The sequence below is a fragment of the Hemiscyllium ocellatum genome, chromosome 36 (assembly GCF_020745735.1).
Source record: "Hemiscyllium ocellatum isolate sHemOce1 chromosome 36, sHemOce1.pat.X.cur, whole genome shotgun sequence".
NCBI classification, from domain to species: Eukaryota; Metazoa; Chordata; class Chondrichthyes; order Orectolobiformes; family Hemiscylliidae; genus Hemiscyllium; species Hemiscyllium ocellatum.
In genome coordinates this window covers 5,611,403-5,626,569 of record NC_083436.1, presented here as the reverse complement: position 1 = coordinate 5,626,569, position 15,167 = coordinate 5,611,403, and positions in this window count along the sequence as shown.

The following is a 15,167-nucleotide window of genomic DNA, read 5'->3' as shown; positions in this document are numbered from 1 at the left end:
ACCGGGGAAGCGAAAATCCTGGAGGAGGTGGAGGGCGTGGGTGGTGTCCCGAACGTAGGTGGGGAGTTCTTGGACTAAAGGGGACAGGACCGTGTCGAGGTATTGGGAGATGAGTTCGGTGGGGCAGGAGCAGGCTGAGACAATGTGATCAGAGTGAATACTGAAATTCCTAATCCTGATACTGTGATCAGAGTGAATATTGAAATTCCTAATCCTGATACTGTGATCAGAGTGGGTACTGAAACTCCTAACACTGACACTGTGATCAGAGTGAATACTGAAACTCCAAATCCAGATACTGTGACCCGAGTGAATTTAAAACTCCTAACTCTGATACTGTGATCAAAGTGAACACTGAAACTCCAAATCCAGATAATGTGATCAGAGTGAATACTGATACTCCTACTCCAGATACTGTGAGCAGAGTGAATACTGAAACTCCTAAACCTGGCACTGTGACCAGAGTGAATATTGAAATTCCTAATCCAGATACTGTGATCAGAGTGGATAATGAAACTCCTAACACTGACACTGTGATCAGAGTGAATACTGAAACTCCTAATCCAGATAATGTGATCAGAGTGTAGACTGAAATTCCTAACCCTGATACTGTGACCAGAGAGGATGATGAAACTCTTAACACTGACACTGTGATAATCATGAATACTGAAAATCCTAATCTTGATAATGTGATCAGAGTGAATACTGAAACTCCTAAACCTGATACTATGATCAGAGTGAATACTGAAACTCCAAATCCAGATAATGTGATCAGAGTGTAGACTGAAACTCCTAATCCTGATACTGTGACCAAAGTGAATACTGAAACTCTGAATCCTGATATTGTGACCAGAGTGAATACTGAAAATCCTAATCTTGATAATGTGATCAGAGTGAATACTGAAACTCCTACTCCAAATACTGTGACCAAAGTGAGACTGAAATTCCTAATCCTGGTACTGTGACCAGAGTGAACAGTGAAACTCTGAATCCTGATACTGTGATCAGAGTGAATACTGAAAATCCTAATCTTGATAATGTGATCAGAGTGAATACTGAAACTCCTACTCCAAATACTGTGACCAGAGTGAATACTGAAACTCCTAAACCAGATACTGTGATTAGAGTGAATAATGAAACTCCTAATCCTGGTACTGTGACCAGAGTGAACACTGAAACTGCAAATCCTGATAATGTGACCATTGTGAATACTGAAACCCCTAATCCTAATAGTGTGACCAGAGTGAATACTGAAACTCCAAATCCAGATAATGTGATCAGAGTGAGACTGAAATTCCTAACCCTGATACTGTGATCAGAGTGGATGATGAAACTCCTAACACTGACACTGTGATCAGCATGAATACTGAAAATCCCAATCTTGATAATGTGATCAGACTGAATACTGAAACTCCTAATACTGATACTATGATCAGAGTGAATACTGAAAGTCCTAATCCTGGTACTGTGACCAGAGTGAACACTGAAACTGCAAATCCTGATAATGTGACCATTGTGAATACTGAAACCCCTAATCCTGATACTGTGACCAGAGTGAATACTGAAACTCCTAAACCTGACACTGTGATCTGAGTGAATATTGAAATTCCTAATCCAGATACTGTGATCAGAGTGGATACTGAAACTCCTAATACTGATAATATGATCAGAGTGAATACTGAAACTCCAAATCCAGATAATGTGAACAGAGTGTAGACTGAAACTCCTAATCCTGATACTGTGACCAGAGTGAGACTGAAATTCCTACTCCTGGTACTGTGACCAGAGTGAACACTGAAACTCTGAATCCTGATACTGTGATCAGAGTGAATACTGAAAATCCTAATCTTGATAATGTGATCAGAGTGAATACTGAAACTCCTACTCCAAATACTGTGACCAGAGTGAATACTGAAACTCCTAAACCAGATACTGTGATTAGAGTGAATAATGAAATTCCTAATCCTGGTACTGTGACCAGAGTGAACACTGAAACTGCAAATCCTGATAATGTGACCATTGTGAATACTGAAACCCCTAATCCTGATAGTGTGACCAGAGTGAATACTGAAACACCAAATCCAGATAATGTGATCAGAGTGTAGACTGAAACTCCTAATCCTGACACTGTGACCAGAGTGAGACTGAAATTCCTAATCCTGATACTGTGATCAGAGTGGATGATGAAACTCTTAATCCTGATACTGTGATCAGAGTGGATACTGAAACTCCTAACACTGACACTGTGATCAGCATGAATACTGAAAATCCCAATCTTGATAATGTGATCAGAGTGAATACTGAAACTCCTAATCCTGAGACTGTGACCAGAGTGAATACTGAATTCCTAAACCTGATACTGTGACCAGAGTGAATAATGAAATTCCTAATCCTGGTACTGTGACCAGAGTGAACACTGAAACTGCAAATCCTGATAATGTGACCGTTGTGAATAGTGAAACTCCTAAACCTGACACTGTGATCTGAGTGAATATTGAAATTCCTAATCTAGATATTGTGACCATAGTGAATACTGAAATTCAGATCCAAATGCAGATACTGGACCTAGAGTGAATACTGAAACTCCTAACTCTGAATCTGTGATCAGAGTGAACACTGAAACTCCAATTCCAGATAATGTGATCAGAGTGAATACAGAAACTCCTAATCCAGATAATGTGATCAGAGTGAAAGCTAAAACTCCTACTCCTGATACTGTGACCAGAGTGAATACTGAAACTCCTAAACCTGATACTGTGACCAGAGTGAACACTGCAACTCCTAATCCTGGTACTGTGATCAGAGTCAATACTTAAAATCCTAATCCAGATAATGTGATCAGAGTGAATACTGAAACTCCTACTCCAAATACTGTGACCAGAGTGAATACTGAAACTCCTAAACCAGATTCTGTGATTAGAGTGAATAATGAAACTCCTAATCCTGGTACTGTGACCAGAGTGAACACTGAAACTGCAAATCCTGATAATGTGACCATTGTGAATACTGAAACCCCTAATCCTGATACTGTGACCAGAGTGAATACTGAAACTCCAAATCCAGATAATGTGATCAGAGTGTAGACTGAAACTCCTAATCCTGATACTGTGACCAAAGTGAGACTGAAATTCCTAAACCTGATACTGTGACCAGAGTGAATAATGAAACTCCTAATCCTGGTTCTGTGACCAAAGTGAACACTGAAACTCTGAATCCTGATATTGTGACCAGAGTGAATGCTGAAACTCCTAACCCGGACACTGTGACCAGAGTGTAGAGTGAAACTCCTAATCCTGATAGTGTGATCAGATTTGATGCTGAAACTCCTAACACTGACACTGTGATCAGCATGAATACTGAAAATCCTAATCTTGATAATGTGATCAGAGTGAATATTGAAACTCCTAATACTGATACTATGATCAGAGTGAATAATGAAACTCCAAATCCAGATACTGGAACCAGAGTGAATACTGAAACTCGTAAATCTGATACTGTGATCAGAGTGAATACTGAAACTCCTAATCCTGATAACGTGATCAGAGCGAATACCGAAACTCCTAATCCTAATACTGTGAACAGAGTGAATACTGAAACTCCTAACACTGAAACTGTGATCAGAGTGAATACTGAAACTGCTAATCCTGATAATGTGACCAGAGTGAATACTGAAACTCCTAATCCTGATATTGTGACCAGAGTGAATAATGCAACTCCTAATTCTGGTACTTTGACCAGAGTGAACACTGAAACTGCAAATCCTGATATTGTGAGCAGAGTGAATACTGAAACTCCTAAACCTGATACTGTGATCAGAGTGAATAATGAAACTCCTAATCCTGATAATGTGGCCAGAGTGAACACTGAAACCCCTAATCCTGATACTGTGACCAGAGTGAATACTGAAACTCTTGATCCTGATGCTGTGACCAGAGTGAATACTGATAATCCTAATCCCGATACAGTGAGCAGATTGAATACTGAAACAGCTAACCCTGGTACTGTGACCAGAGTGAATACTGAAACGCCTAATCCTGATACTGTGATCAGAGTGGATACTGAGACTCCTAATCCTGGTACTGTGACAAGAGTGAATACTGAAACGTCTAATCCTGGTACTGTGATGAAAGCGAATACTGAAACCCCTAAGCATGACACTGTGACCAGAATGAATACTGAAACTCCTAATCCTGATACTGTGATCAGAGTGGATACTGAAAATCCTAATCCTGATACTGAGACCATGGAGAATACTGAAATTCTTAACACTGATACTGTGACCAGAGTGAACACTGCAACTCCTAATCCTGGTACTGTGATCAGAGTCAATACTTAAAATCCTAATCCAGATAATGTGATCAGAGTGAATACTGAAACTCCTACTCCAAATACTGTGACCAGAGTGAATACTGAAACTCCTAAACCAGATTCTGTGATTAGAGTGAATAATGAAACTCCTAATCCTGGTACTGTGACCAGAGTGAACACTGAAACTGCAAATCCTGATAATGTGACCATTGTGAATACTGAAACCCCTAATCCTGATACTGTGACCAGAGTGAATACTGAAACTCCAAATCCAGATAATGTGATCAGAGTGTAGACTGAAACTCCTAATCCTGATACTGTGACCAAAGTGAGACTGAAATTCCTAAACCTGATACTGTGACCAGAGTGAATAATGAAACTCCTAATCCTGGTTCTGTGACCAAAGTGAACACTGAAACTCTGAATCCTGATATTGTGACCAGAGTGAATGCTGAAACTCCTAACCCGGACACTGTGACCAGAGTGTAGAGTGAAACTCCTAATCCTGATAGTGTGATCAGATTTGATGCTGAAACTCCTAACACTGACACTGTGATCAGCATGAATACTGAAAATCCTAATCTTGATAATGTGATCAGAGTGAATATTGAAACTCCTAATACTGATACTGGAACCAGAGTGAATACTGAAACTCGTAAATCTGATACTGTGATCAGAGTGAATACTGAAACTCCTAATCCTGATAACGTGATCAGAGCGAATACCGAAACTCCTAATCCTAATACTGTGAACAGAGTGAATACTGAAACTCCTAACACTGAAACTGTGATCAGAGTGAATACTGAAACTGCTAATCCTGATAATGTGACCAGAGTGAATACTGAAACTCCTAATCCTGATATTGTGACCAGAGTGAATAATGCAACTCCTAATTCTGGTACTTTGACCAGAGTGAACACTGAAACTGCAAATCCTGATATTGTGAGCAGAGTGAATACTGAAACTCCTAAACCTGATACTGTGACCAGAGTGCATACGGAAACTCCTAATCCTGATAATGTGGCCAGAGTGAACACTGAAACCCCTAATCCTGATACTGTGACCAGAGTGAATACTGAAACTCTTGATCCTGATGCTGTGACCAGAGTGAATACTGATAATCCTAATCCCGATACAGTGAGCAGATTGAATACTGAAACAGCTAACCCTGGTACTGTGACCAGAGTGAATACTGAAACGCCTAATCCTGATACTGTGATCAGAGTGGATACTGAGACTCCTAATCCTGGTACTGTGACAAGAGTGAATACTGAAACGTCTAATCCTGGTACTGTGATGAAAGCGAATACTGAAACCCCTAAGCATGACACTGTGACCAGAATGAATACTGAAACTCCTAATCCTGATACTGTGATCAGAGTGGATACTGAAAATCCTAATCCTGATACTGAGACCATGGAGAATACTGAAATTCTTAACACTGATAGTGTGACCAGAGTAAATACTGAAACTACGAATTCTGAAACTGTGACCAGAGTGAATACTGAAACTCCTAATCTAGATGCTGTGACCCGAGTGAATACGGAAACTTCTAATTTTGATACTGTGATCAGAGTGAATACTGAAATACCTAATCCTGGTACTGTAATGAGAACAAATACTGAAACCCCTAACCCTGATACTGTGACCAGAATGAATACCGAAAGACCAAATCCTGATACTGTGACTAGAGGGAATAGTGAAACTCCTAATCCTAATACTGTGATCAGAGTGAATGCTGAAACTCCTAACAGTGAAACTGTGATCAGAGTGAATACTGAAACTGCTAATCCTGATAATGTGACCAGAGTGAATACTGAAACTCCTAATCCTGATGCCCTGACGAGAGTGAATACTGAAACTCCGAATCCTGATATTGTGACCAGAGTGAAAACTGAAACTTTTTACACTGATACTGTGACCAGGGTGAATACTGAAACTCTTAATCCTAATGCTGTGACCAGAGTGAATACTGAAACTCCGAATCCTGATATGGTGACCAGAGTGAATACTGAAACTCCTCATCCTGATACTGTGACCAGAGTGGATACTGAAAGTCCTAACATTGACACTGGGATCAGCATGAATACAGAAAATCCTAATCTTGATAATGTGATAAGAGTGAATACTGAAACTCCTCATCCTGATACTGTGATCAGAGTGGATACTGAAACTCCTAACATTGACACTGGGATCAGTGTGAATACAGAAAATCCTAATCTTGATAATGTGATCAGAGTGAATACTGAAACTCCAAATACTGATACTATGATCAGAGTGAATACTGAACCTCCAAATCCAGATACTCTGATCAGAGTGAATACTGAAACTCCTAATCCTGATACTGTGATCAGAGTGAATAATGAAACTCCTAATCCTGGTACTGTGGCCAGAGTGAATACTGAAACTGCAAATCCTGATAGAGTAACCATAGTCAATACTGAAACTCCTTATACTGATACTATGATCAGAGTGAATAGTGAAACTCCAAATCCAGACACTGTGATTTGAGTAAATACTGAAACTCTTAATCCAGATACTGTGGCCAGAGTGAATAATGAAACTCCTAATTCTGATACTGTGACCAGAGTGAATACTGAAACACTTAATCCTGGTACTGTGATCAGAGTGAATACTCAAACTCCTAATCCTGATACTATGACGGGAGTGAATTCTAAAACTCCTAACTCTGATACTGTGATCAAAGTGAACACTGAAACTCCAACACCAGATAATGTGATCAGAGTGAATACTGAAACTCCTACTCTACATACTGTGACCAGAGTGAATACTGAAACTCCTAAACCTGACACTGTGATCAGAGTGAATATTGAAATTCCTAATCTAGATACTGTGATCAGAGTGGATACTCAAACTCCTAACACTGACACTGTGATCAGAGTGAATACTGAAACTCCAAATCCAGATAATGTGATCAGAGTGTAGACTGAAACTCCTAATCCTGATACTGTGACCAGAGTGAGACTGAAATTCCTAACCCTGATACTGTGATCAGAGTGGATGATGAAACTCCTAACACTGACACTGTGATCAGCATGAATACTGAAAATCCTAATCTTGATAATGTGATCAGAGTGAATACTGAAACTCCTAATACTTATACTATGATCAGAGTGAACACTGAAACTCCAAATCCAGAAAATGTGATCAGAGTGTAGACTGAAACTCCTAATCCTGATACTATGACCAGAGTGTGACTGAAATTCCTAATCCTGATACTGTGACCAAAGTCAGACTGAATTCCTAAACCAAATACTGTGACCAGAGTGAATAATGAAACTCCTAATCCTGGTACTGTGACCGGCGGGAACACTGAAACTCTGAATCCTGATATTGTGACCATAGTGAATACTGAAACTCCTAACCCGGATACTGTGACCAGAGTGAATACTGACACTCCTAATCCTGATACTGTGATCAGAGTGAGCACTGAAATTCCAATTCCAGATAATGTGATCAGAGTGAATACAGAAACTCCTAATCCAGATAATGTGATCAAAGTGAATACTGAAACTCCTAATACTGTTACTATGATCAGAGTGAATAATGAAACTCCAAATGCAGATACTGGAACAGAGTGAATACTGAAACTCGTAAACCTGATACTGTGATCAGAGTGAATACAGAAACTCCTAATCCTGATAGTGTGACCAGAGTGAATACTGAAACTCCTAATCCTGATAATGTGGTCAGAGTGAATACTGAAACTCCAAACTCTGATACTGTGATCAGAGTGAGCACTGAAACTCCAATTCCAGATAATGTGATCAGAGTGATTACAGAAACTCCTAATCCAGAAAATGTATTCAGAGTGAATACTGAAACTCCAAAACCTGACACTGCGATCAGAGTGAATACTGAAACTCCTAACACTGACACTGTGATCAGCATGAATAGTGAAAATCCTAATCTTGATAATGTGATCAGAGTGAATACTGAAACTCCTAATACTGATACTATGATCAGAGTGAGTACTGAAACTCCAAACCCAGATAATGTGTTCAGAGTGAATACTGAAACTCCTACTCCAAATACTGTGACCAGAGTGAATACTGAAACTCCTAAACCTGATACTGTGATCAGAGTGAATAATGAAACTCATAATCCTGGTACTGTGACCAGAGTGAACACTGAAACTCTGAATCCTGATATTGTGACCAGAGTGAATACTGAAACTCCTAATCCAGATAATGTGGTCAGAGTGAATACTGAAACTCCTACTCCAAATACTGTGACCAGAGTGAATACTGAAACTCCAAAACCTGATGCTGTGATCAGAGTGACTAATGAAACTCCTAATCCTGATAATGTGGCCAGTGTGAATACTGAAACTCCTAATCCGGATACAGTGAGCAGATTTAATACTGACATTCCTAATCCTGGTACTGTGAAGAGAGCGAATACTGAAACACCTAAACCTGATACTGTGGTCAGAGTGAATACTGAAACTCCTAATTCTGATACTGTGACCAGAGTGAAGACTGAAATTCCTAATACTGATACTGTGATCAGAGTGGATACTGAAACTCCTAACACGGAAACTGTGATCAGAGTGAACATTGAAACTGCTAATACTGATACTATGATCAGAGAGATTACTAAACCTCCAAATCCAGACACTGTGATCAGAGTGAATACTGAAACGCCTAATCCAGATAATGTGATCAGAGTGAATACTGAGACTCCTACTCCAAATACTGTGACCAGAGTGAATACTGAAACTCCTAAACCTGATACTGTGATCAGAGTGAATAATGAAACTCCTAATCCTGGTACTGTGACCAGAGTGAACACTGAAACTGCAAATCCTGATAATGTGACCATTGTGAATAATGAAACCCCTAATCCTGATACTGTGATCAGAGTGGATACTGAAACTCCAAACACTGAAACTGTGATCAGAGTGAACATTGAAACTCCTAATACTGACACTATGATCAGAGAGAATGCTAAACCGCCAAATCCAGATAGTGTGATCAGAGCGAATACTGAAACTCCTAATCCAGATAATGTCAACAGAGTGAATAATGAAACTCCTAATCATGATACTGTGACCAGAGTGAATACTGAAACTGCAAATCCTTATACTGTGACCCGAGTGTAGACTGAAACTCCTAATCCTGGTACTGTGACCAGAGTGAGACTGAAACTCCTAATCCTGGTACTGTGACCAGAGTGAACACTGAAACTCTGAATCCTGATACTGTGATCAAAGTGAATACTGAAAATCCTAATCTTGATAATGTGATCAGAGTGAATACTGAAACTCCTAAACCAGATACTGTGATTAGAGTGAATAATGAAACTCCTAATCCTGGTACTGTGACCAGAGTGAACACTGAAACTGCAAATCCTGATAATGTGACCATTGTGAATACTGAAACCCCTAATCCTGATACAGTGACCAGAGTGAATACTGAAACTCCAAATCCAGATAATGTGATCAGAGTGTAGACTGAAACTCCTAATCCTGATACTGTGATCAGAGTGGATGATGAAACTCTTAACACTGACACTGTGATCAGCATGAATACTGAAAATCCTAATCTTGATAATGTGATCAGAGTGAATACTGAAACTCCTAATACTGATACTATGATCAGAGTGAACACTGAAACTCCAAATCCAGAAAATGTGATCAGAGTGTAGACTGAAACTCCTAATCCTGATACTGTGACCAGAGTGAATAATGAAACTCCTAATCCTGGTACTGTGGCCAGAGTGAATACTGACACTGCAAATCCTGATAGAGTAACCATAGTCAATACTGAAACTCCTTATACTGATACTATGATCAGAGTGAATACTGAAACTCCAAATCCAGATACTGTGATTTGAGTAATTACTGAAACTCTTAATCCAGATACTGTGGCCAGAGTGAATAATGAAACTCCTAATTCTGATACTGTGACCAGAGTGAATACTGAAACACTTAATCCTGGTACTGTGATCAGAGTGAATACTCAAACTCCTAATCCTGATACTGTGACCCGAGTGAATTCTAAAACTCCTAACTCTGATACTGTGATCAAAGTGAACACTGAAACTTCAACACCAGATAATGTGATCAGAGTGAATACTGAAACTCCTACTCCACATACTGTGACCAGAGTGAATACTGAAACTCCTAAACCTGATACTGTGATCAGAGTGAATAATGAAACTCATAATCCTGGTACTGTGACCAGAGTGAACACTGAAACTCCAAATCCAGATAATGTGATCAGAGTGTAGACTGAAACTCCTAATCCTGATACTGTGACCAGAGTGAGACTGAAATTCCTAACCCTGATACTGTGATCAGAGTGGATGATGAAACTCTTAACACTGACACTGTGATCAGCATGAATACTGAAAATCCTAATCTTGATAATGTGATCAGAGTGAATACTGAAACTCCTAATACTGATACTATGATCAGAGTGAACACTGAAACTCCAAATCCAGAAAATGTGATCAGAGTGTAGACAGAAACTACTAATCCTGATACTGTGACCAGAGTGTGACTGAAATTCCTAATCCTGATACTGTGACCGAAGTCAGACTGAATTCCTAAACCAAATACTGTGACCAGAGTGAATAATGAAACTCCTAATCCTGGTACTGTGACCGGCGGGAACACTGAAACTCTGAATCCTGATATTGTGACCATAGTGAATACTGAAACTCCTAACCCGGATACTGTGACCAGAGTGAATACTGACACTCCTAATCCTGATACTGTGATCAGAGTGAGCACTGAAATTCCAATTCCAGATAATGTGATCAGAGTGAATACAGAAACTCCTAATCCAGATAATGTGATCAAAGTGAATACTGAAACTCCTAATACTGTTACTATGATCAGAGTGAATAATGAAACTCCAAATCCAGATACTGGAACCAGAGTGAATACTGAAACTCCAAATCCAGATACTGTGACCAGAGTGAATACTGAAACTCCTAATCCTGATACTGTGACCAGAGTGAATACTGAAACTCCTAATCCTGATAATGTGGTCAGAGTGAATACTGAAACTCCAAACTCTGATACTGTGATCAGAGTGAGCACTGAAACTCCAATTCCAGATAATGTGATCAGAGTGATTACAGAAACTCCTAATCCAGAAAATGTGTTCAGAGTGAATACTGAAACTCCTAAACCTGACACTGCGATCAGAGTGAATACTGAAACTCCTAATACTGATACTATGATCAGAGTGAGTACTGAAACTCCAAACCCAGATAATGTGTTCAGAGTGAATACTGAAACTCCTACTCCAAATACTGTGACCAGAGTGAATACTGAAACTCCAAAACCTGATGCTGTGATCAGAGTGAATAATGAAACTCCTAATCCTGATAATGTGGCCAGTGTGAATACTGAAACTCCTAATCCGGATACAGTGAGCAGATTTAATACTGACACTCCTAATCCTGGTACTGTGAAGAGAGCGAATACTGAAACACCTAAACCTGATACTGTGGCCAGAGTGAATACTGAAACTCCTAATTCTGATACTGTGATCAGAGTGGATACTGAAACTCCTAACACTGAAACTGTGATCAGAGTGAACATTGAAACTGCTAATACTGATACTATGATCAGAGAGATTACTAAACCACCAAATCCAGACACCGTGATCAGAGTGAATACTGAAACGCCTAATCCAGATAATGTGATCAGAGTGAATACTGAGACTCCTACTCCAAATACTGTGACCAGAGTGAATACTGAAACTCCTAAACCTGATACTGTGATCAGAGTGAATAATGAAACTCCTAATCCTGGTACTGTGAACAGAGTGAGACTGAAATTCCTAATCCTGGTACTGTGACCAGAGTGAACAGTGAAACTCTGAATCCTGATACTGTGATCAGAGTGAATACTGAAAATCCTAATCTTGATAATGTGATCAGAGTGAATACTGAAACTCCTACTCCAAATACTGTGACCAGAGTGAATACTGAAACTCCTAAACCAGATACTGTGATTAGAGTGAATAATGAAACTCCTAATCCTGGTACTGTGACCAGAGTGAACACTGAAACTGCAAATCCTGATAATGTGACCATTGTGAATACTGAAACCCCTAATCCTGATAGTGACCAGAGTGAATACTGAAACTCCAAATCCAGATAATGTGATCAGAGTGGATGATGAAACTCTTAACACTGACACTGTGATCAGCATGAATACTGAAAATCCTAATCTTGATAATGTGATCAGAGTGAATACTGAAACTCCTAATACTTATACTATGATCAGAGTGAACACTGAAACTCCAAATCCAGAAAATGTGATCAGAGTGTAGACTGAAACTCCTAATCCTGATACTGTGACCAGAGTGTGACTGAAATTCCTAATCCTGATACTGTGACCGAAGTCAGACTGAATTCCTAAACCAAATACTGTGACCAGAGTGAATAATGAAACTCCTAATCCTGGTATTGTGACCGGAGGGAACACTGAAACTCTGAATCCTGATATTGTGACCATAGTGAATACTGAAACTCCTAACCCGGATACTGTGACCAGAGTGAATACTGACACTCCTAATCCTGATACTGTGATCAGAGTGAGCACTGAAATTCCAATTCCAGATAATGTGATCAGAGTGAATACAGAAACTCCTAATCCAGATAATGTGATCAAAGTGAATACTGAAACTCCTAATACTGTTACTATGATCAGAGTGAATAATGAAACTCCAAATCCAGATACTGGAACCAGAGTGAATACTGAAACTCCAAATCCAGATACTGGAACCAGAGTGAATACTGAAACTCGTAAACCAGATACTGTGATCAGAGTGAATACTGAAACTCCTAATCCTGATACTGTGACCAGAGTGAATACTGAAACTCCTAATCCTGATAATGTGGTCAGAGTGAATACTGAAACTCCAAACTCTGATACTGTGATCAGAGTGATTACAGAAACTCCTAATCCAGAAAATGTGTTCAGAGTGAATACTGAAACTCCTAAACCTGACACTGCGATCAGAGTGAATACTGAAACTCCTAATACTGATACTATGATCAGAGTGAGTACTGAAACTCCAAACCCAGATAATGTGTTCAGAGTGAATACTGAAACTCCTAAACCTGATACTGTGACCAGAGTGAATACTGAAACTCCTAAACCTGATACTGTGATCAGAGTGAATAATGAAACTCATAATCCTGGTACTGTGACCAGAGTGAACACTGAAACTCTGAATCCTGATATTGTGACCAGAGTGAATACTGAAACTCCTAATCCAGATAATGTGGTCAGAGTGAATACTGAAACTCCTACTCCAAATACTGTGACCAGAGTGAATACTGAAACTCCTAAACCTGATGCTGTGATCAGAGTGAATAATGAAACTCCTAATCCTGATAATGTGGCCAGTGTGAATACTGAAACTCCTAATCCGGATACAGTGAGCAGATTTAATACTGACACTCCTAATCCTGGTACTGTGAAGAGAGCGAATACTGAAACTCCTAATCCTGATACTGTGATCAGAGTGGATACTGAAACTCCAAACACTGAAACTGTGATCAGAGTGAACATTGAAACTCCTAATACTGACACTATGATCAGAGAGAATGCTAAACCTCCAAATCCAGATAGTGTGATCAGAGCGAATACTGAAGCTCCTAATCCAGATACTGTGATCAGAGTGGATACTGAAACTCCTAACACTGACACTGTGATCAGAGTGAATACAGAAACTCCTAATACTGATAATATGATCAGAGTGAATACTGAAACTCCAAATCCAGATAATGTGATCAGAGTGTAGACTGAAACTCTGAATCCTGGTACTGTGACCAGAGTGAGACTGAAATTCCTAATCCTTGTACTGTGACCAGAGTGAACACTGAAACTCTGAATCCTGATACTGTGATCAGAGTGAATACTGAAAATCCTAATCTTGATAATGTGATCAGAGTGAATACTGAAACTCCTACTCCAAATACTGTGACCAGAGTGAATACTGAAACTCCTAAACCAGATACTGTGATTAGAGTGAATAACGAAATTCCTAATCCTGGTACTGTGACCAGAGTGAACACTGAAACTGCAAATCCTGATAATGTGACCACTGTGAATACTGAAACCCCTAATCCTGATACAGTGACCCGAGTGAATACTGAAACTCCAAATCCAGATAATGTGATCAGAGTGTAGACTGAAACTCCTAATCCTGATACTGTCATCAGAGTGGATGATGAAACTCTTAACACTGACACTGATCAGCATGAATACTGAAAATCCTAATCTTGATAATGTGATCAGAGTGAATAATGAAACTCCGAATCCTGATACTGTGATCAGAGTGAATACTGAAACTCCTAATACTGACACTGTGATCAGCATGAATAGTGAAAATCCTAATCTTGATAATGTGATCAGAGTGTAGACTGAAACTCCTAATACTGATACGATGATCAGAGTGAATACTGAAACTCCAAACCCAGATAATGTGTTCAGAGTGAATACTGAAACTCCTACTTCAAATACTGTGACCAGAGTGAATACTGAAACTCATAAACCTGATACTGTGATCAGAGTAAATAATGAAACTCATAATCCTGATAATGTGACCAGAGTGAATACTGAAACTCCTAATCCAGATAATGTGGTCAGAGTGAATACTGAAACTCCTAATACTGATACTATGATCAGAATGAATACTGAAACTCCAAACCCAGATAATGTGTTCAGAGTGAATACTGAAACTCCTACTCCAAATACTGTGACCAGAGTGAATACTGAAACTCCTAAACCTGATACTGTGATCAGAGTGAATAATGAAACTCCTAATCCTGATAATGTGGCCAGTGTGAATACTGAAACTCCTCAT